Source organism: Pleurodeles waltl, chromosome 2_2, assembly GCF_031143425.1.
Source record: "Pleurodeles waltl isolate 20211129_DDA chromosome 2_2, aPleWal1.hap1.20221129, whole genome shotgun sequence".
Classification (NCBI taxonomy): Eukaryota; Metazoa; Chordata; class Amphibia; order Caudata; family Salamandridae; genus Pleurodeles; species Pleurodeles waltl.
Genome location: NC_090439.1, coordinates 1,140,186,343 through 1,140,211,026, shown reverse-complemented (window position 1 = coordinate 1,140,211,026; position 24,684 = coordinate 1,140,186,343). Strand labels below are relative to the sequence as shown.

Genomic DNA, 24,684 nt, shown 5'->3' with positions numbered 1-24,684 from the left:
AGTGTAACATGTGGTGACCCCAAAATAATCGTCTCATATTTGGTAAGTCGTGCATTTGTCATGTGTTGTGTTTTTGTTCTCGTCATCAAGATTTCAACAGAATGTGGGACCAATACTGTCAAAGAGTATCCCATGACTATGCCCTCACATTGAGAAAGGCTTTGACCAACTGCTGCGACTGCTCGCAAACAACCCGGTAAGGCTGCTGCGACAGGGTCCAAAGTAGCTGAAAAATATGCTACAGGGCGATTTGCATCTCCATGGACCTGTGTTAAAACAGACAAAGAACAAGCATCACTTTCATGACAAAACAACAGAAAAGGTTTCTCATAATCGGGCATTCCTAATGCTGGTGCCCTGCACATGCATTCCTTCAGCTCTAAGAATGACTCAAGCTCTTCTTTTGTCAAAGTGATTGTGTATGGTTCATCTTTGACATCCTTTCCTGTTAATTTTATTAAGGGCTTTGCGATGATTGAGAAGTTGGGTATCCACTGGCGGCAGTAACCCACCATTCCCAAAAACATCCTGACATCTCTCTTTGTTGTTGGGGGATTCATCTGTAAGACAGCTGTTATTCTTTCCTTTGATATCCTTCGGGACCCTTTCTCAATTAGATGCCCCAAATATTTTACTTCTTTCTGACAATATTGCAACTTCTTAGGTGACACCTTATGCCCATTCTTTCCCAAATGGTTCAACAATGCAATGGTATCGTATTTACAACTGTCTCTGGTTTTGGATGCAATTAACAAATCATCGATGTACTGCACAAGAGTTGAATTAAAAGGCAGCACAAGAGGTTCCAGATCTTTCTTCAATATCTGATTGAAGAAGGATGGTGACTCAGAAAACCCCTGAGAGATTCTGCACCAACTGTACACCTTATCCAGGAATTTGAAACTGAACAAAAATTGGCTATCTTCATGAAGAGGTATTGAGAAAAACGCCTGTGATAGGTATACTACAGTAAACCATTCAGCATCACAAGGAACTTGGAACATTATTACCGCCGGGTTAGGTACCACAGGGCAACATTTTATCACAATTTATTTTTATTTTTCTCAAATCCTGCACAATTCGAACCTTCCCACAGGGCTTCTTCAAACCCATAATAGGTGAGTTACGGACTGCTCAAAACTTCTTTCAAAACTCCCTGTCTGAGAAAATCTGCAATTATCTGTGTCACTTCAATGAGTATATCCTGAGTCATGTGATATTGTGGTACTTGTGGGAATACTGCATTTGGTCTTATTTGCACCTTGACTGGTTCAACCCCTTTAATTAATCCGACCTCTTTTCCTGTCAAATCCCACACTCTCTCTGTTACAGACCCTTGTATGTCAGCAGGTAAGTCGATTAGAGTGAACACTGGGAATAAAGTAATTAGAGGGTAATCTTCATTCGTTTCTCCTCCTTCTATGAACTGACCCTCATCTCCTTCATCATCACTGTTTGTCTGGACTTCTATTCCATCGTTGGAACAGGTAATTGAACATTTAGTCTTACATAGTAAGTCCCTTCCCAGTAGGGATACTGGACTTGAATCGCACACGACAAACCTATGCAGGCCTTGGAAATTCCCAAATTCAACCTGTACTGGGTCAGTAATTGGATTTGTCAGATACTGGTTAGCCACACCAACCACTCGTATGGTGCGCCCTGATAGAGGTAGTCTCGGTACTTCTACGCTGCGGACTGTAGAGCGTGTAGCTCCGGTGTCAACTAAAAATTAAACCTTATAGCCCATTACTTTTCCCTCTACATATGGGCCTCTTTGATCTACCTCTAACGAGGCTGCAAGCCTGCACTCTTCACTGTCTGAACTGTCATCTGACCATTCCTCATTCATCTCATTTCACCTCGTAATGGGAATTGTTGTACAGTGTTGTTTTGGCTTGTTACCTGACCTGTGACCTGCTGAGGAAGCGTCACCTGTTGCTGTCCCATCGGAGCTAGGGGTAACTGCATTTGCTGTCTAGGCACCATAGGGATCTGCTGTTGCATCGGTTGTACTGACACGTTTTGAAAACGCGGCATTAACATTTGTTGCATAGGTTGTACCCCTGGCATTTGCATCAAATTATTCTGTAAGTTCGGGTTCTGATATCTCATTCTTGGACCTCGCGGATTCTGTTGTGCACCAACATTAATGCTCTGCTGAACTGTACCATCGTGCACCATATTTGGACAATCCCGTTTCCAATGTCCCACGCCCCCGCATGCATGGCGACATCCTTTTCATTACCTGCCCGTCATTTTGAACAACGACATTATTCATGTCCAAATTACGATTCACAAAACCTCGACCTCTACTTCTCGGCTGTGCCTGAAACACACCGTTCATTTGCGGTTGCTGTTGCATCATTTGCTGAACACCATTTCCCTGAATTCCAGCTTGTGCAGCTCTTATCTGCATCACCATCACTTTCTCTTTCAGCTTTTTCTGCTTCAACTCAATTTCATCACTACAGTATTTCGCATACTGTAACACCTCATCAATCGGTTTAGCTTGCCAACAAATCAAATGATTCTTAATCATCTGGCCGACTTCTGGTCTCAGCCCTTCGACAAACCTGAACACAAGATGATTCATGTCTTTCGGTTCGATCGTCTCAGTACCACTGTAATGTTTAAATGCCTTCAACAATCTCTCATAATAGGCATGTATTGATTCCTTAACCTCTTGCGAAGTCCGGTCGATTTTCTGCCAATCAGTCACCTTCGGTGACACCTTTTGTTTCAAAAACTCAATAACCTTATGATAATATTTCATCACCTCTTCAGAAGGTGCTCCGGTCACCTTAACCCTTGCCGGTTCCTTCGTGGGCCAATCCACCCCTCTTTTGCACTCGAGCCACAAATCCGGCGGAACAATAATCTCAAATAAGGTATTTAAGTCTTCCCAAAGACATTTCGCAAGCTTCACAAATCTATCTGTCTGTTGATACCACTCGATCGGTTTTTCTCTTAACCTCGGGTAATCATTCGTAAAGGACAAAATATCTCCCCTAGACCAAGGCACATGGACTAAAACACCACCAGCTGTTTCTCTCATTGGTAGAATTTTTACTGTATCCAAATTGGGTGTGGTCGTTGTTTCAATAGACCCTGGACTATCCTTTTTCCCTTTGTCTCTTTTCTTTGCCCACCGGCCTTCCCATTTCTCTAGGGCTCCCCAGATTTGTGCACTTTGCAGCAATTCTTTCAGGTGTGTTTTCATGCCTGCAGATCTCATGTGTTCAAAATCTTTAGTGTCAAAATCTAACCTGTAACTTCTCTTTAAATGTTTAGTATTTCCGATATCTTGGGACATAAGTATCTTAATTCTGCTTCAGTGTATGATTCCAACCTATTCCCTCCCATAGTCCCTTCCACTAGTTCGGCAGCTTCTGCTCCTAATCGTACAAGATTCAGGTATTCATCTTGTCTTTCTTTTTCAAGATCAATTGCGGTTACTGTAGTCTTTTGTGAAGCACAAGTCTTCTCTAACCACTTGTTTAACTGTTGTACTGTAAACCCCTGCAGTGAAATGTTTCCTGCATGTATCATTGGTGTGTGAGAGGTATTCGTACTCATAGTTTGGGGAGTCAAAACTCCCAACCCTGCTTGTCGCATTGCTTCAAGAGGTGCCCCTATTGGACTAAGATCCATTAAGGGTCTCGGCTGCTCATTTATCTGTTTTCCTGGAGGCATTATCTGTGGAGTCCCTATAGGCCCTCCTCTTATCGCTTCATGAGTCATGACTCCTTGTTCACATGTCCCTGTTTTCTCTTGTGCGTATAATGGCACCAGAGGACCGACAGTAATAGGTAGTGATATGGCAGCAGGTGTCTGACCTGGTCCCAAGCTTCTGGGAGCTGCAACACCATAGGTCTGTTCTAACGTACCTGGTACAGGTACTAACGGAGGTCCTGCTACAGGGTTATACCCAGGTATCAGCTGTGGCGGTTGAGACACTAACTTTGCGGTTGATTCAATCTGAATCAGCCTTGGCTTTGTGTATATCGGTTCTGGCGGCACCACCAAGTTCGTAGTAGTCTCAAGCACTGGAACATCAGGATAAATCCTTTTTATCTGCGGTGGAGGCTGCAACGGTATCGGTACGTCTGGTGCAGTGGGTACACTGTCACCATTCTGTATCAAGGCTGTATCGCTAGTCTGTACCGTATCAGTAACTCCCTTCTCCTGCGTCTGGTTCCCAGGATCCAAGCTAGTACTCGGAACATCGTTGCTCACCGCATAAGGTGGTGGACGATCATGTAGCAATCTATCCATAAACTCCTCATCCTCTGAATCATTCTCTTCTTCCCAGGACTTTTCATGTTCTTTAACTTTGCCTGAATCTTTGTTAGTTTTGGAAGAAGCTTTCTTTCCCTGTGTCTCTTCCCCCTGTGTTATCGCTGGAAACAGCTTTAACCCATCTACTATTCCCCGTCTCCACATTTTATTCTCATTGTCCCATCTAGCTTCTGCATAGGACTTTTCTGCCCTTGTCAATCTTCTGTGAAACCTTTCTTGCCTATGTTTAAGAGCCATCAGGTCCCAAATCGCCAAAGCCTCATATTGTGCCGGTCTCGGAGGTGGTTTCTGCGTACTTAACATCCACCTCAAGTTTTCTAATACCTTTGGATTGAATGTCCCATGTTCTGGAAACGCTAGACACCCCTCTTTTTCTGTCAATTTGCGCCATTGTTTCATCCATAAACAAGGTGCAACACCCTTTTCCTCCATAACTGTATAAGCTGGAGTACCCTCAGGTGGTGTAGGTTCCCCATCGGTTGCGACAATGTACACATCTCCCTTCAAAGCGCTTTTGAATGCCTTAACAAAATTCATTTTGAAACTTTTATTTCGTATTTGATCAGAAAAACGGCTTAATTCCCAGGACACTCTTCACCTACCCTTTTCTTAACCTATTGCCTCTCACGAACGGCAGCCAATCCGTGCGCAACCCCTCTTAACATCCGACCTATCTCAGCGCGGCACCACTGACGTCACACTCACACACACTGCAGCTGACAAAGTCTTGCGGCTTGTCCACACCTCACTAACTCATACAATTCATACAAACTAATGCGATTTATTGCAGACACTTTAAAATGACAATACAAATCTGCCGGTTTACTACAGGAAGGGTAACACATTCGCTTCAGAGCTTTACAGAGATTTCACTTGAAGCCTCGGCCGCTACTCTCTCCTTCTCAGTTCCCACATACGCAAGCAGAATTGGACCCGCAAATCCTACTCTCAACTTGTCAATGACTCCTTCTAGTGCACTTTAGAACTCGTCAAATCTCCATCGAAGGGTTCACACATACATTATGACTCGAACTTGACTTGTCAACCACGCCCGATTGACCTATTAAACCGTACAGATTACAACATAAACCATATTTCTTATCATACTCTGGAGTCTTAGACCTCAATAGGCCCGTATACAATAACCAACCACGTGGATAATTTTTAACAATAAGCACTGCATTCACATGAAGTACGCCAACTTCCCTACTCTCATACTGTGGAGTACACCCACTCCCTCTAACTAACACTTAATTTGTTCTAAACACACACATTTTCCACAATCACCTGCAAAGATGCATAAGATTTAATAAGCGCTAAAGACCCTAACCACACATACTATGGCGCCAAGAACATTCCCAACTCATTTAGGCAGGCTCCGAGATCCCAGGAAAGCCATGGCGAATCTAGCCACTCATCGTCTTACCAAATTTCATTATCACAGAAAACAAAAATTAACAATAAAAACTCCGTCCTAGGGCCCCCCAAGGGCCAAACCGTCGCTCTGCTACCAGAACTGTTAACGCGTCCGTCTATGTCAATTTATACACATCAGGACTCGTTTTAGGTCGATGAATCTTTGGGCCCAGTGATGAGTCTCCGTAAGACGAGATAACCAATCAATAAATCAATAACATTGTTAAAAGTTAGCATCAAAATATATTTCACATTAACCATTAATAAACCTTCGGCGCAATCATTAGTTTTCAGACACAAATAACCAAACCTTAAAAGAGATTTTGTGAATTTATTCCCTATTGATTACAATCTACTAATAAACGCATTAGTCTCAAAACCATGAAGCATAAGAGTATAATCACAATGTGACAACTACAATAAGCTTCCACTAATGCAAAGATCAGAAACATAGGATAGATGCATCGACAAGAATAGATCACAGCGCATAATAGTTCATAGGGTCTCAGTTCAGAATAGCTATATGTCAGTCACGTCAGTTCCGTCAATCAAATGAACACCTCATCTAACCTCGAATTAGCATTAACATGTGGGGCTTCATGTAAAACAATTTAGAACATCAATTTGGAAAACATCTAGTTAAGATCTCTATTCAAAATATACACAGCAGTTGGTACCTAGAAAGAAAAGACAAAATAGATTTAATTAGTAATATTATTACCCTCCTCTGGACAGGTCAGCATACAGGATCAGTCTTCGTCTTCAGGACATCAGTTAGAATCACCGTCAGTCTATCTAATTAGAAGCAAGGAACACTCTCCCCTTAAGGGGGAAAGTTAACAGGGCAGTCTATGGACAAGGATGGTTTTCTAAGTCTCAAGTCACCAAATAGAGTGACAGAGTTTCTGGATGCAATAAATATCATCCCACACCTAATGTGTCTCGTCTCCCGTGTCTCGTCTCCCGCACCAACCAAGTAGGAGGAGGTGTCGCCATCATCTTCAAAGACTCCATCAGCGTCACCACCTCCACCGAAGACCCCCCCCTCGCCGCTGAACACCTGCATTTTCAGATTCGCACCGACCCAAGGACCACCCTCAGAGGATCCCTCGTCTACCGTCCTCCCGGACCTCGCGCCTCTTTCAGCGACGCCATCGCCGACTTCATCTCCCCGCACGCCCTCGCCTCACCGGACTACATCCTCCTAGGCGACCTCAACTTCCATCTGGAACAAAACAACGACCCCAACACCACCACCCTGCTCGACAACCTCGCCAACCTCGGCCTCAAACAACTGGTGAACACCGCCACCCACATCGCCGGACACACGCTCGACCCTATCTTCTCCGCCAGCAAACACGTCTTCTTCAGCCACACCTCTGCCCTACACTGGACCGACCACAGCTGCGTCCACTTCACATTCCGACGCGAGACCTCCCACCTCCGCACTCAACCCATCCCTCATCGACAGTGGAACAAGATCCCTGAAGAGCAACTCTTCTCCGCTCTCGCCGCCAACCAACCCACCCTCACCACCGACCCCAACGACGCAGCTCTCAACCTCACAAACTGGATCTCCAACTGCGCTGACAACCTTGCTCCCCTCAAACGCACGCATCGACAGACCAACACCAAAAAACCTCTCTGGTTCTCTGACACCCTCAAAGAATCAAAGAAAACTTGTCGTGCCCTTGAGAAGGCCTGGCGCAAGGACCACACCGCTGACAACATGACCGCCCTCAAGAACGCTACACGCGAACACCACCACCTGATCCGCACTGCCAAAAGGAACTTTTTCACCGACAGACTAGACAAAAACAGCCACAACAGCAGAGAACTCTTCAGCATCGTCAAAGAGTTCTCCAACCCCAGCGCCAGCGCCAACGCCGTCACGCCCTCACAGGATTTGTGCGAATCCCTCGCCACTTTCTTCCATCGCAAGATCAGCGACCTCCACGACAGCTTCGGACACCAGACCCAACCATACACCACTGAACCCGCTTCCCCGGACATCACCCTCAACAACTGGACCCACATCAACACGGAAGAAACCAAATCCATCATGAACTCTATCCACTCCGGTGCCCCTTCGGACCCCTGCCCGCACTTCATCTTTAACAAAGCCGACGACATCATCGCCCCGCACCTCCAGACCGTCATCAACTCTTCTTTTTCTTCTGCTACCTTCCCCGAATGCTGGAAGCACGCTGAAGTCAACGCCCTACTAAAGAAACCTACGGCTGACCCAAGCGACCTGAAAAACTTCCGCCCCATCTCTCTTCTACCTTTCCCAGCCAAGGTAATAGAAAAGACCGTCAACAAACAGCTGACCACCTTCCTGGAAGACAACAACCTGCTCGACCCTTCACAAACCGGATTCCGAACCAACCACAGCACGGAAACCGCCCTCATCTCAGTCACAGACGACATCAGAACCCTGATGGACAACGGTGAAACAGTCGCCCTCATTCTCCTCGACCTCTCGGCTGCCTTTGACACCGTCTGTCACCGCACCCTAATCACCCGCCTACGCTCCACCGGGATCCAAGGCCAGGCCCTGGACTGGATCGCCTCCTTCCTCGCTAACCGCTCCCAAAGAGTTTACCTCCCTCCGTTTCGCTCAGAACCCACCAAGATCATCTGCGGCGTACCTCAAGGCTCATCGCTCAGCCCGACACTCTTCAATGTCTACATGAGCCCCCTCGCCGACATCGTACGCAAGCACGACATCATCATCACCTCCTACGCCGACGACACCCAACTTGTACTCTCCCTCACCAAGGACCCCGCCAGCGCCAAGACCAACCTACAAGAGGGTATGAAGGACGTCGCAGATTGGATGAGGCTCAGCCGCCTAAAGCTGAACTCTGAAAAAACGGAAGTCCTCATCCTCGGCAACACCCCGTCCGCCTGGGACGACTCCTGGTGGCCCACGGCCCTCGGCACCGCACCGACCCCCGCAGACCACGCCCGCAACCTCGGCTTCATCTTGGACCCTCTTCTCACCATGACCAAGCAAGTCAACGCCGTGTCCTCCGCCTGCTTCCTCACTCTCCGCATGCTCCGCAAGATCTTCCGCTGGATCCCCGCCGACACCAGAAAAACCGTGACCCACGCCCTTGTCACGAGTCGCCTGGACTACGGCAACACCCTCTACGCCGGGACCACCGCCAAACTCCAAAACCGCCTGCAACGCATCCAAAACGCCTCGGCCCGCCTCATCCTCGACGTACCCCGCAACAGCCACATCTCCGCACACCTGAGACACCTGCATTGGCTCCCAGTCAGCAAAAGGATCACCTTCCGTCTTCTCACCCACGCACACAAAGCCCTCCACAACAAGGGACCGGAATACCTCAACAGACGCCTCAGCTTCTACGTCCCCACCCGCCCCCTCCGCTCCGCTGGCCTCGCACTTGCTGCCGTCCCTCGCACCCGCCGCTCCACGGCGGGTGGGAGATCTTTCTCCTTCCTGGCGGCCAAGACCTGGAACTCCCTCCCCACCAGCCTCAGGACCACCCAGGACCACTCCGCTTTCCGGAGACTCCTAAAGACTTGGCTGTTCGAGCAGCGATAACCCCCCCTTTCCCCCCTAGCGCCTTGAGACCCGCACGGGTGAGTAGCGCGCTTTATAAATGTTAATGATTTGATTTGATGGGTTTTTATCCCCTTTTACGTGATACATTCCCCCAAGATTCTATTGGTCAGTCACTATACCCCACTATTGGTAACCAATCAAATTATACATTAAGTAATGCATTTGCCATTTCTTGATATCTACTCAAATCCCAATTGGTCTTTATAATTGACGTTTTTCGTAGGTGGCATATCCGGGGTTACTTCATCACTTTGGCACACGTCTCAGGTCAAGAGTTCTCTTCTCCTCGCTTTATTGTCCTTGGAAGTGTCCATGTTTGTTTCGAAGCTTCATAATCCATACTAAAAGCTACTAGCATGCGAATGGGAGAATTCCATAATGTTTCTATTTAAGTACAGAAAAGAACAATCGCTGGGTCATGGTCGTTTGCAAGTCAGCACACTGAAGAAGCAGAAAAATACGCTTTTAATATGAGAGTTACACAGCTAGTTCGCGACTCTTGCTAACTTAAGATGTTACGCGATCTAATGAATGCAGTTTTAATCGTAATAATACATACAATTATAAAATGATTATTTCTTCTATTCAGCATTAGTGTACACAAGTGAATAATTCTCCACGTTTATTAATACATTTCAATTATTAATTATTAATGTTGCATTGTTAAATGTAAGCATTTCACGTCTATAATATGTAATATTTAAACTACGCTCTCTCACCCATTTAAAGTAAAAAAAAATGTTTTTGCTAATTTAGGACCTCACTTCATAACAAATGACTTAGTTCTGTTAATTTTAAGACCAAGGTTCCTCATAAGGGTATTAAAAGCATTCAATAAAATCTGGAGGCCATTTGCTGTCCTTGAAATTAGTACTGCATCATCCGCATATAAAAGTACAGGGATTGGGGAGTTATTAATAACTGGGGAATCTTTCCCTGATTCACAAAGAAATTTCTCCAGCCCATTTATATACAGGAGAAAGAGGAAAGGGGCAAGAACACATCCCTGTCTGACCCCTTTTTGTGAGGGGAATTTCTCTGTCAGGCCTCCCTCCCGGGAGTAACGGACCCGAGCCTCTGTGCAGGCATGAAGTTTACTAAGTAATATAACTATGTCTTTATCCACGCCCATACCCAGCATTACCTTCCACAATTTCTCCCTGCTAACTGTATCAAAGGCGCAGGAGAGATCCATAAATGCTAAGTGTATACAGCCCCTTTTGGCTTTGGTATATTTCTGGACTATAAGTGTCAAATTAAGAGTTTGTTCGACTGTGCCCACCCCTGGGCGAAAGCCAAATTGTATTTCTGAGAGGGAGGGAGTATCAGTCGCCCATTCTTCTAACTTATTTAAAATTACTCGGCCTAAAATTTTTACTGAACTGTCCAGCAAAGTGATTGGGCGATAGCACAGAGGGTCTGCCCTATCTCCCTTCTTAAAAATCGGGACGATGATCGCTTCTTTCCAAGAGTCTACTAGAGGGCCTACCACAGCCGATCTCATGACATTGGTTAGCAGTGGACCCCAGAAATATGGGAGTGCTTTATATAAGTCAGCAGGAATTCTGTCTGGGCCAGGGGCTTTCTCAGATGGACTACCTTGAATTGCTTGTTTAACGTCATCCACGCTTATAATATTACTAAAAGCCAAACTTAGCTGATCATTTCCTGCAGGTTTTAGACAATTTAGCATTTCTGATTGGATATTTGTCTCTATTGTGAAAGTTTTTTTAAAATAGTCCACCCAAGTCTTGGCTGGAATGACAGTGTCCATGGGCGTCTCATATTTATCGCTCAATAGTGAAGAGTTAACCACACGCCAGAATGCAGTTGTATCTTTGATTTTGCTTGCAGCCATCAATTCCTCCCACGCAGATTCACTTAGTTCAACTTTCCTTTTGGCAAGAACTTCTTTATAGTTTTTCCTGGCAATCTTAATTGCTTGTAGATCTTTGGGAAATGCATTGATTGTTTTTTTAAGCTTGCTTAGGGATGTGGTACATGCGTGGTTAAACCATCTTGGGCCATGGACTTTATTAGCTCGTGGAGGCTGTAGTTTCTCCGACATATATTTTGTCAGAGAGGAGAATGCACGAATAATTTCATGTGGGGCCTTATTTTCATCCAGAGATGTCATAACGTCTGGCCATTTATTCAAAAATAAATCTCTAAAACAAATATTACTGTTTATCTTCCCCCATTTGATTGTGAGCCCTTTTTGGGATGAGAGCTTCATGGCAGGGTGTCGCTTCCATCTTCTTGAATCACTTGTCATATCTAAATTAATCACAATGGACAAGGGATTATGGTCACTAAAACAGGTCGGGGTAACCCTGAATTGTCCTGTAATAGGGGACAGTTCTCTAGAGTAAATAATATAGTCAATAGTGGTGTGAGTGTCCCCCCTTACAAATGTTGGTATCCCTCTAATAGCGGGTGTGGGAAAGGAAAGAGAGTTTACTGTTATCAAGGAATTAAGGGCGTTCCCATACGGGGAATGTTTGAAGTGTTGAATGGGATTGTCATTCTCGTCCAGGAGTCCACAGCAGTCAAGGAACTCTGGCTCGCAGAGATGGGCATTAAAATCACCAACCCAGACTATTCTTATGTCCTTTTTACTGGAGACTGTTACCTTATGTATTAAGGTCTCCAAACTACTGACCACGCTAATGTCCGAGTTATCAAAGGTGTTGTTATAGTAATTGATCAGTAGTATATCGAATGGCTCTTCTAATTTCAGAGATAGGGCCAGTAAAAAAGGCTATATGCCCTCAACACGTGCTTCCATCCCTCCAGTCTCCACAGATAAGAAGGTGGCCAGACCGCCCTTAGCTCTACCTGCGGGGGCCTTGGTTGCAGGAACATAATATGTGGTATAGCCATTAATATGTGGTGATTCTGTGAGCCAGGTCTCCTGACAACAGATAATAAGGTTTCCCATCACTAAATCTATCCAATCAGGATTTCCAATTTTTGATTTTAGACCTGCAACATTCCATGAAATAATCCCTAGGGGTGTCATACCCTGTATATCACGTATATCAGGGACTCCTTTCGATGCTAAGGGGGACTGTGGGAGTACGTTTGTCTCCAAGGGGCCTTGCAAGGAGGGCTCAGTTACTGATGGTCAATCTAACTGCTCTAGTGAGGTCAGGGTATCATACCTATTAGATAATGTCAAAGCAGTGTCAGGGGGGGTAGAGAGACCAAGGTTGCTTGGATTCTGATTCCCAGAGTAGGTTGAATCAGGATAGCATGGATTTGATAACGGAGGGATAAACTTAGTCAGACGTTGGACTCTTATAGGTCCTACAGATGATCTCATAGTTGAGAGGTGGTGATACAAAGCATTAACAGTCCAGGGGGTCCTAAACTTTATTATAATACAGTCCCCAGGTGATGTTTTAGGAGATGAGCCAACCCAAGGTACCCTTCTTACAGTTAGAATGTCCCTGTGGAAATCAACCCGCCCTCCCGTGTGTTTTCCTACCCAATGAGTCACCTTATTCAGCAGTGACATGTGGGACTCGGGGTGGGTGCATTCCAATGTAGGGGCATTTTCCAAGATTAAAACATAGGGGGCACATGCCAATGGTATCCTTGGGCAGGCTAGCTGAGTACTCATGGTCTCCTGGCCCAACCGGCCTTCCCGTTTGTTTGTACCCCACTGATACTGTAGGTTTGTAGAATCCTGTGAAGCCTCTACGTTCAGGGGTTTTTGGATTGGGTTCTGGGCAGGAGATATTCTGAAGTTCTGATGCTGATGAGTATATGGAGCTGGTAAACATTCAGGAATGGGATGGATGTTCTGAGATTCTGCCTTCGGTGGTTTCGGTTTTATATTCGTTATAGATTCAACCTTCTGCTCGAGAATGGCCACTCTCTCCAGAACTGATGAGCATAACTTTTTAATGTCTCTAAGTTGATCTTCAATTTGCAAAAAACAAGTTTTAATTGGATCCGAATTTTTACAGTCTTTTGGTTGTTTCCCTATAGTTTGTTTTATTGTTGGGGATTTAAAAAGACATTTACTCTTTGTCTTCTTAGTTCTTGATGAGGACTCTCCAAAGCCATCCCTATCTGCAGGGGGTCCCACTTGGTGTATGGGGGTTACTACCGTATGGGGGGAATTATTTGCCTGCTCTTTTTTAGGGTGGACTCTCTGGAGTTGTAGGAGTAATTAAATAAATTTCTGTTATTACACAAGGGTTTCTTTTCTTAGTCTTACTCAGCAGTGATGTTGCCGGCAGAGTCCTTACCCCCTACCCAGCCTTTCCTGCTTTCTCAAGAGACGACTCTAGAGTAGCTTCTACCCTCCCTATCTCTGTCTCAATGGCACCCATTACAGACGTTAGGTAACTTGTTATTAACCTAGGTGGGGGGGCCTCCTGAGTGGGTTTCCTTCCCCCATTGTCTCCCTTACGTTTTCCCATTTTGACAGGCTAGTCCCTTTATCCAAGATAGGGCGCCGTATATTTCTTTAACGGGTATATCAGAATCAGATCCCCTGACTGGGGGGAAAAAAAGAACCAAATTATACTCAGACCCTACTTGGTTCAAATGTCCAGTCACAGCCTTTTGCCACACTGAGCCCCCTGCAGTTCTAGAGCAGTAGGCCTGACTTATGTCTTGTGCGTAATTCGCCTATGTCAGTCCTTGCGCGAGGCAGGAGCACGCCCTTCAATTTAGAATTCAGTACTCCTTCACAGCGGCACCAAATACGCACTTCCCGAAGACCCCCTTTTATTTTGGAGAATAATCACCGACACAGTACCTTCAGGTAGCCATGTACATTTGGGCTGTCTGATCCAGACGTCTTTAGATGGATGTCAAGGGGGTGGCCCTGCCCTGCCTCTTCCTGGCAATGACGGGCAAGGACGGGCCCGCCCTTGGCCCGGGCTTTGCCCGGGCGCCGCCCGCGCGCGTCCCGCGAGGCGGGAGCGCAATCCAAGTTTTAAAGGGCTCCTGCCCCCTCCTCGCCACACAACACGCTTCCCGCGACGGCGGGAGCGCAATCCAAGTTTTAAAGGGCTCCTGCCCCCTCCTCGCCACACAACGCGCTTCCCATCACAATCCAATTAGTAGAACTGGAGTTATGAATTTTTAAAGGTTCAAAATAGCAAGTCCACCGTTTTGGAAAATGGGCACCAGCGCACATTTAGCACCACAACCAAGGGTCCAGGAGTGAATGAAGACCTCTTGGGGGTTCAAGTCTAACTCAGGCTGGCTCCTTCAAGATGGTGGGAGCTTGTTATGTCCCTGTGGCTCTGAACAGGGTGCCAGCAAAACTAGCCCTTGGAGTCACTTCTGGAAGTCATGGGTACAGGTAAAGATGCAGGGCTCCACAGCAGGGCAGGCCTCTGAAGGTTTAAGGCAGGCTCCAGGCAGCAAAGCAGTCATCCCAAGTACAGCAGCAGTCTGGCAGAGTGCACAGCAGGTCACAGGAGCAGGCAGTCCTCTTAGAGTCCTTTCACAGGTCCAGTATTGAACTGAAGAATGGATCTGAGAGCCCTATTTTCATACCCTAGTGCCCTAGAAGTGAAGGTCCAGGAGTTTACTGGCTCCCCTACACTGGCTTTTAGGTCTCTGCACTGACAATACTCGGTTGTTAAGCCTATTGTGTGGTGGCAGTCTTTTCGGGTGCAAGTGTGCTAGGCTTAGTTCCACTCCCCACCCATCAAGTCATTTAATGGCCTATTCAGCTTCTGCTAATCCCACTATTGTGTGACTGTCTGGGGTGAATTCACAAAGTCTCAACTGTCAGTTACACCCAGTCATGTGACCAAAGGCAGGCTGCAGACATAGAGGGCCAAGAGCAGAAAGTTCCCAACTTTCTAAATGTGAATTTCAAAACTGTAATAATAAATCCAACTTTACCATTAAAGAGGGTGTATCATTACAAGTTTATAGATACCAAACATGACCTATCTACCACCTCTGGTTTAGGAATTACAGTTTATTAAATATAATAAGGATTCCCCAATGTTATCACTACTAGGACATGTAAAACTAAAAAGTACATGTCCTACCTTTTAATTACACAGCACCCTGCTCTGTGGACTACCTAGGGCCTACCTTAGGGGTAACTAATATGCAATAAAAGGGGATTTTAAGGCTTGGCAAGGGATTTTAAACGCCAAGCTGGAATGGCCATGGGACACTGCCTTCAGGTTGCTATGACAGGACTGGGACATATTTTTAAGTTAGGGGCATTACAGGGGGGCCAGGTGGTAGCCAATGGGCTACTCACCTTTAGGGTGACGATATCCTGCTTATGACCACTTCCTTTAAAAAGTGGGCCTAGCCCTAACCCTATTGGCTTAATTCCTTCAATACAAGAGGATGGAGGAATTTTAAAGGTATTGTCCACTTCAGCTTGTCCACCTTTGGGGTGGGACTGACATGAAGTGGTCACTTCTCCTAATCAGTCTAATTTTGCCGCCAGTCCTGCTGCCAAAAATGGGGTCAGGAACTGGGGGTCGGCCTTCTCTACAATTGGGAAAGGTCTGGGTTGCATTACAATGTGGCAAATCTTTTGAAGCTCCCCGCCCTGGAAATTCCATCCTGCCTGGGAGAGGAGGTCACAACTCAGCCTAGTGCAGGATTTTATTCTGAGCCCTCGAGAGCGTGGGCTCTCACCTCAGGGGTCAGAACTCTGTCTACAGTAGCTGCACTGGTTCTGACCAGCCAATGACCGTGGTAGAAGTTGGTAGGTTTTCAGAGGATATCTCTAAGATATCTCTAAGATTTTTTAATAAATCCATCACTGGGTCAGTGTTTAGGAGACATGGCGCACAGGCTGTGTGACATGTCGTGTTTGTAATTTTGGAAGCACCTTGTCACATAACCTGCAATGGCAGTCTGCATAAGGTTGGTGCTGTGTCCCTCAGAGAGGCACAAGTTGTGCTGCAGCTCTGAGGGGACCTTTTCGGTACCTATGCCCTAGGTACCAGGGGTACCATTTACTAGGTGCTTATAGGGGCTGAAGGGCCTGGTCACTCGGGGATCAAGTGACCAGATGTCTTGTTTTAGGAACACTGGCACTGGGGACCTGAATAGCAGAAGCCCAGTGCACTTCAGTCCAAGTTGCATCCAAAAACCAGGCAAAAAGTGTGTGGGGGGGTTTAATGCAACCAGAACTCAGCTCCTTACACCGAAATGTAACATTTTTAAGTCGAGCGTTAGCGTTTGACGTGATGTATATTTTTAGTATACTTATACTGTGAAGAAAAGCTATTTGATTTGTTAGTTGCAGTGTCCTTCAAAAATCCTTGCTTGCTAGTGGTCAGTTATGCCTCTTTGTCCTGCCCTTTTTCCTCTTTGGGAGCCTCCAAACTACTGTCTAATTAGGCTATGTCCTGTTTATCTCTTCTGACTGGAACTTTTTCTTTCAGTATTGGCCTGTTTGTCTCACACTGTGGGTGTATAATCAGCCCCTCCTCCCTCTGTAAACATAAACCAACAGCAGTGGGGGGCTTTTCCAGGGCCAGCTCGCTCTCGCTCTCTTCCTCTTGTTACTTTCAGTGTGTGTGGCAAGAAAAGTCCAGTCAGTAATTTACAACTCTAAGAGCTCTTAACTCGAGCAAACAAGAGACCATTGCATTCCAAATGCTTGTTTTCTTTTCTTTACAGAAACATCCACAGCATTCTCTCGTCTAAACATTATACGGAGACATTGCTAAGTTGATTTGACTCCTTTTGCATTTTTTATTACTGTCAAGCGTCTCCTTTGCCTTTCCTGTTTGGTGCTTGCAGCAAGCGTGTCTCCAGCTCACTTGGGCAACCCGCCTCGGCTTCTATTTACATTCCTTGAACGAATAAATTAGAACGAAATAGCGAGCGAGAAATTCCGCACCTTGGGAAATGAGAAAACATACCGGACACAGCGTGTTTTTACAAGGCCGACGGTGCTTCGCGCACGATCACGGGGACAGGAGGGTTGGGTGGGGGAAAGGTCTTTGCTCTGTAGCTGCTCGGTTGTATTTCAGGAGCCAGGGCCCAGCCAATGCCCGAATGTGCGAGCCATCGCAGCTGTGACTAGCTGGGTGTTACAATGCTGCAGGCCGGGGCTTAGCTTTTTCTCACTGCCAAAGTACACAACCCTGGCTTCCGGAAGCACAAGGGAGTGGCGCATTATTATACCTCAGTCTATTTATCATCTTTATAACTACTTGACAGTGTGCTCAGGTGGAGGCAGCAGGGGAGGAGGTTAGGTGATGTCCCTATTAACGCAGACAGACAAAGCCTGGCAGAAGTGGCAGGGTAATTTTTTCTGTTCAGCTGCACCGGAGTATCAGGCTCTATCTTGCAGAAACACGGATGTAGAAATACAAGGGGGCAGTAGTGTGTTAAGATAGCTCAAAGGGTTTGTCCTTACTGCAGCAATCTGTCTAAAAACTTTCCGAACAGTTTTGAATCTCAAAGGAACATCCTCCAGAGTTCTTAAAATGACCACTCTCGTGTCTTACACATTCAGCCAATTGTATTTTCTTTTTTTTCATCTTGCAATGCGAGAAATACGGTGCTTCCAGTTTTTATGGGCAAGCACAAAGCACTCCGTCCATGCTGTTATCTCTCTTTGGGCTTCAAACCATGCCCATGTCATGTATGTTAAGAAACGTTTACCAGAGAGTAGAGCTTGGGTTACAATGCAGCAATATGAGGAATTTCCGGCCTCCCTTGCCATTCCTACACACGGTACAGCCCCCTGTCCCTTGTCCCTCCTCCTCCCCGCCCCCAGCACTCCTCTCTCTCCATGTTCACACTGCCAGCAGCTTCTGTGATCGATCGATCGATACCGGTATCCTAACTCCAGCCAAATAAGTGGGCGAGCAGGCAAGCAATATGCTGAAGTGAACGCCCACTCGTGATATAAGTAAAGCTCACCAATCATGCCCACTTGTTTTTCCTGTAACTGCTTTGCCCTCCCACTCGCTATTTCTCCATGTGCTGTCCACTTCCCCTCACCCTCTACCCAAGTCCTTGCTTGCCCATCACTGAGACCGCATCGGGTTTCCTAACCTTGATCGCACCAAACTGTGTTCCCATCCCCAGGGCTTGAAGTGGGATTAAAAAACTGGGGGTGTCTCAAAAAGGGGTGGCCGATAGAATTATGGGCCTGGTTTAAAAACACGTAAGTTACAAATCTCTGCTTAGCATAGTGTGCCGCCCGGCTGGTATTTTTGCCGCTTCTTTCTGTTGTTGCATCCAGGGATATAATACAATAAGTAACATTACACCTACACAAGTCAGGACTATTGGCTTTGTCAGTGGTTGTTAGTTGTAGAGTTGATCAATTTATGTGGCAAGAAAAGTCCAGTTATGCATTTGCAACGGCAGTAGCTCTAACTCTCGTAAATGCGAGACCTACTGCATTCTAAATGCTTGTTTAAGATGTACCAGTTCCTTGGGGCCAATGTAACTGCTGTCAGAGCTTTCCTGTAGTACTGAGAACATCTCCTCTTGAATGTCTTTGGTGGGATCTGCAGGGATTTTCCAGTAATAATCTTAGTCTAAGAGTTGTCTGTTGCCTTTCTGGTATTTCTCTTTTCCCCAGACTACTATTGCCCCCGCTTTTATCAGCTTGCTTAATTACTATTGCTTTGTCATTTTATTAACTGGGCAAGGGCTTTTTGTTGATTCCATGACAAACTGCGTTTGCAGTAATCTTTTTGTTTTCCAAATGACGAATTGCCAAGAACACCATTTGTTTCAAGGTTTTAACTCCTTTTGGAATTAGGTTTGGAGGGGGGCAAAAAGTTGATTTATTTCTTAGGCCAGAAGGTTCTTCCACTGGTTAGAGTTTATGTTTCAAGAAATAGGCCTTTAGGCAAATTGTCCTAAAAACTTAAAAGCTTCAGTTTTTAACCAAGCAAAGTTTGTCTTTTTTGCGGGAGCAAATGTCAGGTCTTTTTCCAATAAGACTATTTCATCTGTTGAAAAGATTCTAGGGGATAGATTCACTATAGAAGCTTTCACTGGTTCTTGTAAAATTGAAGTGTCATACGCCTTTCTCATGGTTGGTTGTTGGGTCTTAGTCCATCTCAAAATATGTGGATGTTTTCCTAAAAACTTTTTTTAAAGAAGCTCCATCTTACTTGCATGATACAACTGATTTTCTTAACAAGATTGAAGGATTAGACAATAGCTAGTTAAGCTTGATGTGGTCTCTTTGTATACTAAAATTCCTTAGATAATGAGCTTGAAGCCATTGACTATTTTTTTAGAGGAAAGACCAAGACCACACAAAGTACTTACACAATTCATTCTTCAACTAGCAGGCATGGTGCTGCGGAAGAACTACTTCAAATTTGAAGAGGAATTTTTAATACAAATCAAAGGGACTGCCAGGGGTTGTTCCTTTGCTCCAGAAATGGTCATTTTATATATGGCCTTATATGAAGAAAAATGTGTATACAACAACAATCCCTTTTGAAACAGTGTGACAACTTGACTTTGGTTTATCAATGATGTTTTTTGCATCTGGGCAGGAGGAGGAGTCTCTGGAACTATTTTGAGACTGGCTTAATAACAGAACACTGTATATACAGTTTATGGTGAGCAAAAATAGAAGAAAATCATCACATTTTTGGATGTGGAAGTCATAGCAGATAATGTGCAGTTGATCACTATAATGCTCTTCATTTTTCAAGCTTCCACCCCAGGAATGTAAAGGAAAATCTGCCTTATGGCCAATTTCTGAGAGTAGGCAGCAATTGTACACTGAAAGTCGATTATTTCAAGTATGCATCAATCTTGTACAACAAATTAAAGGAAAAAGGATGCCCTCATAATTTACTGAAACATTTCCTCAAGAGAGCCTGGTACAGCCCAAGGGAATCGCTGTTGGAAAATGAAACCAAATATGATCGACTAGTATGTGTATATATTGAGCCTGCAAACAAACGAATAAAAAAAAAAGAATCTACAAAATTGGCATCTGATTTCGAAATTGGACAGTACATTTGAGTGACCATTGTTTGCACTAAGAAAGAACATGAGTATAGTTAACCAGTTGGTCAGGGCTTACATTCCTCCCAGTGAATCACAAAATAATTTAGGCAGTATTGGAATCTTTCCTCCCTTCAGGGACACTACAGATGTGGTACATGTTTCACTTGTAGTCAGCCGATAGAAGGATCTGAATTCATACTGGAAACACACTGCTTTCTCTAATTGTTGAACAAAAAATGTAGTGTACGCCATCTGCCTCTGTAAAAAATTATACATCGGAAAGACCATTCAGGAAGTACGACAAAGAATCATGCACCAGAAATCCAGAATTCGGAAAAGAGTCAGCGCAGCACCTTTGGTTAATCAGTTTGAAGAAAAAGGCCGCACAGAAAATTATTTTAAATGGGCAGAATTGGTAGTGGTCTCTCCTAACCCAAGAGGGGGCGCTCTTGAAAGAACATTCATTCAAAAAGCCCTTTAGTACTGCGTTTAATACAACTGAGAAAGGGCTAAGCACTGACTTTGAAACTCCAAGGAGCGGCATGAATGGGTCGTCTACTACAGGTCCATCAGGATCAGATTTTTACATTCAAGAAAATTTTTAACATAAACAGCTGTAAAACTGTATGAATAAAGAACACCACTAGTTGAGAACTGAGATAAACCTTGAATTTTATTTCAATGGCGATGTTGACATCGGAATGGTTTAAACAATGCAGAGGCCAGAGAAAAACGTCATATACAGAAGCTGGACTCCAACTACCAGCATGCACCAGCTCTTATCACCAATCGATTGAATTGGTCCAAATGGGAGGCCATTGGCACCAGCACAAAATAATGGCAGCAGTCCCTAAACGCCATCTTTCATTTACGAACTAACAAAGCTGGCGGCAGAGAAGTGATTTACGCAGTGAAAGTGAAAACTGTAGAATGAAGTAAGTTCTCTCATAGGAGATTTCCATTGCTCTGAATAGTCCCACCCACATGCAGAGACCCCGGAGCACTTTTTCACAACATATCTTCTTAAGTGTAGATGTTTGCCTTTCTTCGGGAAGGCCTGCAAAGTCACTTAAGAAAGAAAAATATTATACAGCTTCAGTGAAGCCATTTAGTTGGGCACGTTATTTGAATAGGCCTGCAGCCTGCTGCTTGTGCCCTTTGATCTAGTTACATTTCATTTGATTTCATTTTATTCTTTTAGAAACAATCACATTTGTGGTGATGTTTTATTTTCCTGTTGCTGGCATAAAGTGATACATCGCGTCTCTAACATTTCACAGAAACATACGTATTTTTACATATGGACACTTTTCTCAGAACACTAGCTGTTTTATAAGAAAATATCTCTCGGCCCCCTGTATGTTAGTGGGAGGTTCCAGCCAGATGTCTGTCACCGCATGCTGTTTGACTTCCCTACAGCTGCTTGCTCAGACTGCCGGTTCCCTGGCATATATGGGGAAGGTGTCTCAATAGATAACAGTCTTCTTCACCAATTCCATACTCCGGTATGGGGGATGATGTCTTCCCGGGAGGTCCTGAAGGGCGGATTAGGGCTTATCCTGCTGTGCTCCAACATAGAGCATTAGTGGAGTAGGTAGGAATTATACATCTTGCATAGTTACAGTTAGATGGGACTTTTCTTGGGTTTCACTTTTCTTGTCCCCATTCGGTTTCTAGTATGTTTTATCATCCTAATTATTGCAGTCCATGTCTTTTTATCTAGAACCCAGATGATTCAAGGAAACCTATTGAACCATTTTTTTCTTCTGTTTGTCTTTGCATGTGTGATCCACCACAATTTTCCTGAGAGGTCATAATGTCATGCGCCCAGCTGCCACAAATCACTCCTCCTCTTGGGCATGAGAGGCGCTGCTAGCTGGCTGGAAAGGGATTGGGCTGACAGTTTTCACATGGTGTGTGATCAAACTCAGTTCCCCCAAATTCAGATGATGCTTCCACCCAAATCCAGTAGCCTCATTGGTACAATGAGAGCCAATACGACACAGCTGATAGGACTAGGCTATAGTGGTCCAATTCTTCATCTTGTAGTTAAAAAAGGGGCCAGGAGAACTTTATATGCGTATATATTCATGATGTTTTTGTAAAGCAGCATACATCTCTTTCACAAACCCTTTTTTAATAGACTATAGAGATGAAGGAGAGCAGGACATTGTAGCCCCCACAATTAAAAATAGAGGCTGTACTTTTAAGAGCCTAGTGACCACCAGTCTCCCGTCATGCTCAGCAGGTGACATTTGCTTCAGTTATTTTTTCTGGTTCCTGCTTACAGGATCCTGGAGCAATAGGCTTAGCCTTTTTTAGTCTTTTTCCTATAAGATCCACGTGGATTTTGTTGTCACCTGTATCATTCGACAACCTTCATCTCTCCCTAGCATTTTCTTCAATTTTCTGACAGAAAAGTGAAGAATTTAGTCAAACAAATGCCATCTTTGTTAGATAAGTGCCCTGCCTGCAGGAGAAAGAAGGCCAAAACAGACCCCTACAAAGTCTGTATGATCTGGCTTCCCTCAAGTCATTTTCCTCAGTCTTACCAACACTGTAAGACCTTTTCCAGGTGCACCCTGAGGGAAAAATCCATCTTCATGGCACAGAGGAGCAGCAAAGGCAACATGCTCTATCTGAAGCTGGGACCTCAGGGCAAGGAGAGGGTCGGTCCTCTATCAGGGCCCTGCCACCTGTCTCTCAGCTATCCAGAAAGAAGGTGACTGTGAAAAAAACAACTTTGGTCCCGGTCGACATCAAGAGGATCGACGTCGAGGAGTGGTAGAGCACTTACTTGTTCACCATCAACAGCCGGCTCAACGTCATGGAAGTGCCCAAGATCAACATTGAGACAAGGTGGGCTGGCATCAAAGACTCACACAACATTGACACACAGACCTCGTTCAACGTCTAGGAATCCATCGACACGAGGTGCCAGCAACACTCGCTGGCAAGGTTGCCATCGACGGCAAGACACCGTTAAAGGTCTCCATCAAGGGCAATATCGACATTGAGGTGCTGCTGAAGATCCCCATCAAGGAGTAGATCGACTTTGAGGCATCAAAGGAGGTCGACATTGAGCAATTTTTCCCCATCCTCAACACTACAGGAGGAAAAGAAAAAAAGCAGATGCATTTATTCCTCTCCAGATTCAGAGTATTCCAGAACATACTCCCCTTCTTCAAGGGTTGAACTATGTTCTCCACCACCAGTTAAACTGGCTCCATTGAGGCACGAATATAAATATTGCCCTCTGGAGCAAGATCCTGCCTTCCTCCGTACTGACCTGTCTTCAGATTGTAGTAGCAGCAAAAAAGCCCCATGCCACTACTCCTACGTCTGCAGTACCTCCTGATAAGGAGAGAAGAAAGCTGGACTCAGTGAGTTGAAAAGTCTGAAGCATGGCAGCAACTACCAAGAAAGCGGCCAGTGCAACTGTTCTTCTCAGCCGGTATGATAGGGCATTATGGGAATCCAAGCAACAGTTTGCAGAACCTCTCCCAAGCGATAAAAGAGAAGGCTTTATAGAAATTCTTAATGAAGGTTTAATGGTTTACAATCAAATAATAAGTGCTGCAGCAGACTCCTTATTAGCAGCACATAACTACTGCCATGGCATTGCTTTGAAAAGAAATGTTTGGCACTGCCTCTCATTCCTCAAGATAGAGTCCCAACAGAGAATACCAAATCTCCCATTCTCTAGCTCCACTATATTTGAAAGCCACACAGATGATGAGATGGCATGCATGAAGGCTGAAATGGAGACTCTAAAAACAGTAGGATTACAGAAACCCAAAGAGCAGAGAAAATCTTTCCGGCCCTATCAATGCCGTTTCTACACCCAGAGGCTTCAAACCCCTCAATAGTATCAGGGTCGATAACAATCACAACATCAACGACCCTATCAGCAACACCAACTGAAGCACACTAGGGGAAGATCCACCCAGCCGCCTGCTCAAGGAAGTAAACGACCATCAGGATCTAAACCCTGAATTATTACTTCCCCCTCTTCTGTTCCCCACTCCGGTAGGGGAGAAGCATTTTGCACTATCTGACAGAGTGGAAAAACATAACAAAAGACACTTGGGTTCGGAATATTGTGCAGAATGGCTATTGTCTCAGATTCACCAGTCCTCTGCCGTCCATAGCTCCGAAACTGTCCAATTTCCATCTACCATTGCTACGGTTAAAAGTCAACACCCTCTTACAAAAACAGGCGGTGGACCCCGTTCCACACAAACACAAGAAACAGGCATTTATTCCAGATACTTTGTGGTGAAAAATAAAGGCAAGAAAAAATTCAGACCCACACTGAGCAGCCAGGTCTTATCTAGGAGACATGCAAAGCTCATGCAATACAACTGTAGTTACACACAGTACTTACACACACACACATGAAGGAAAACACTCAG

At 45.1% G+C, this 24,684-nt stretch overlaps 1 protein-coding gene across 1 annotated transcript in view; it reads left to right on the top strand.

Moving 5' to 3' along the window:
- Positions 1 to 24,684, top strand: part of LOC138282969 (NFX1-type zinc finger-containing protein 1-like) — a 459,320-nt gene that overhangs the window by 299,554 nt on the left and 135,082 nt on the right. The window lies entirely within an intron of this gene.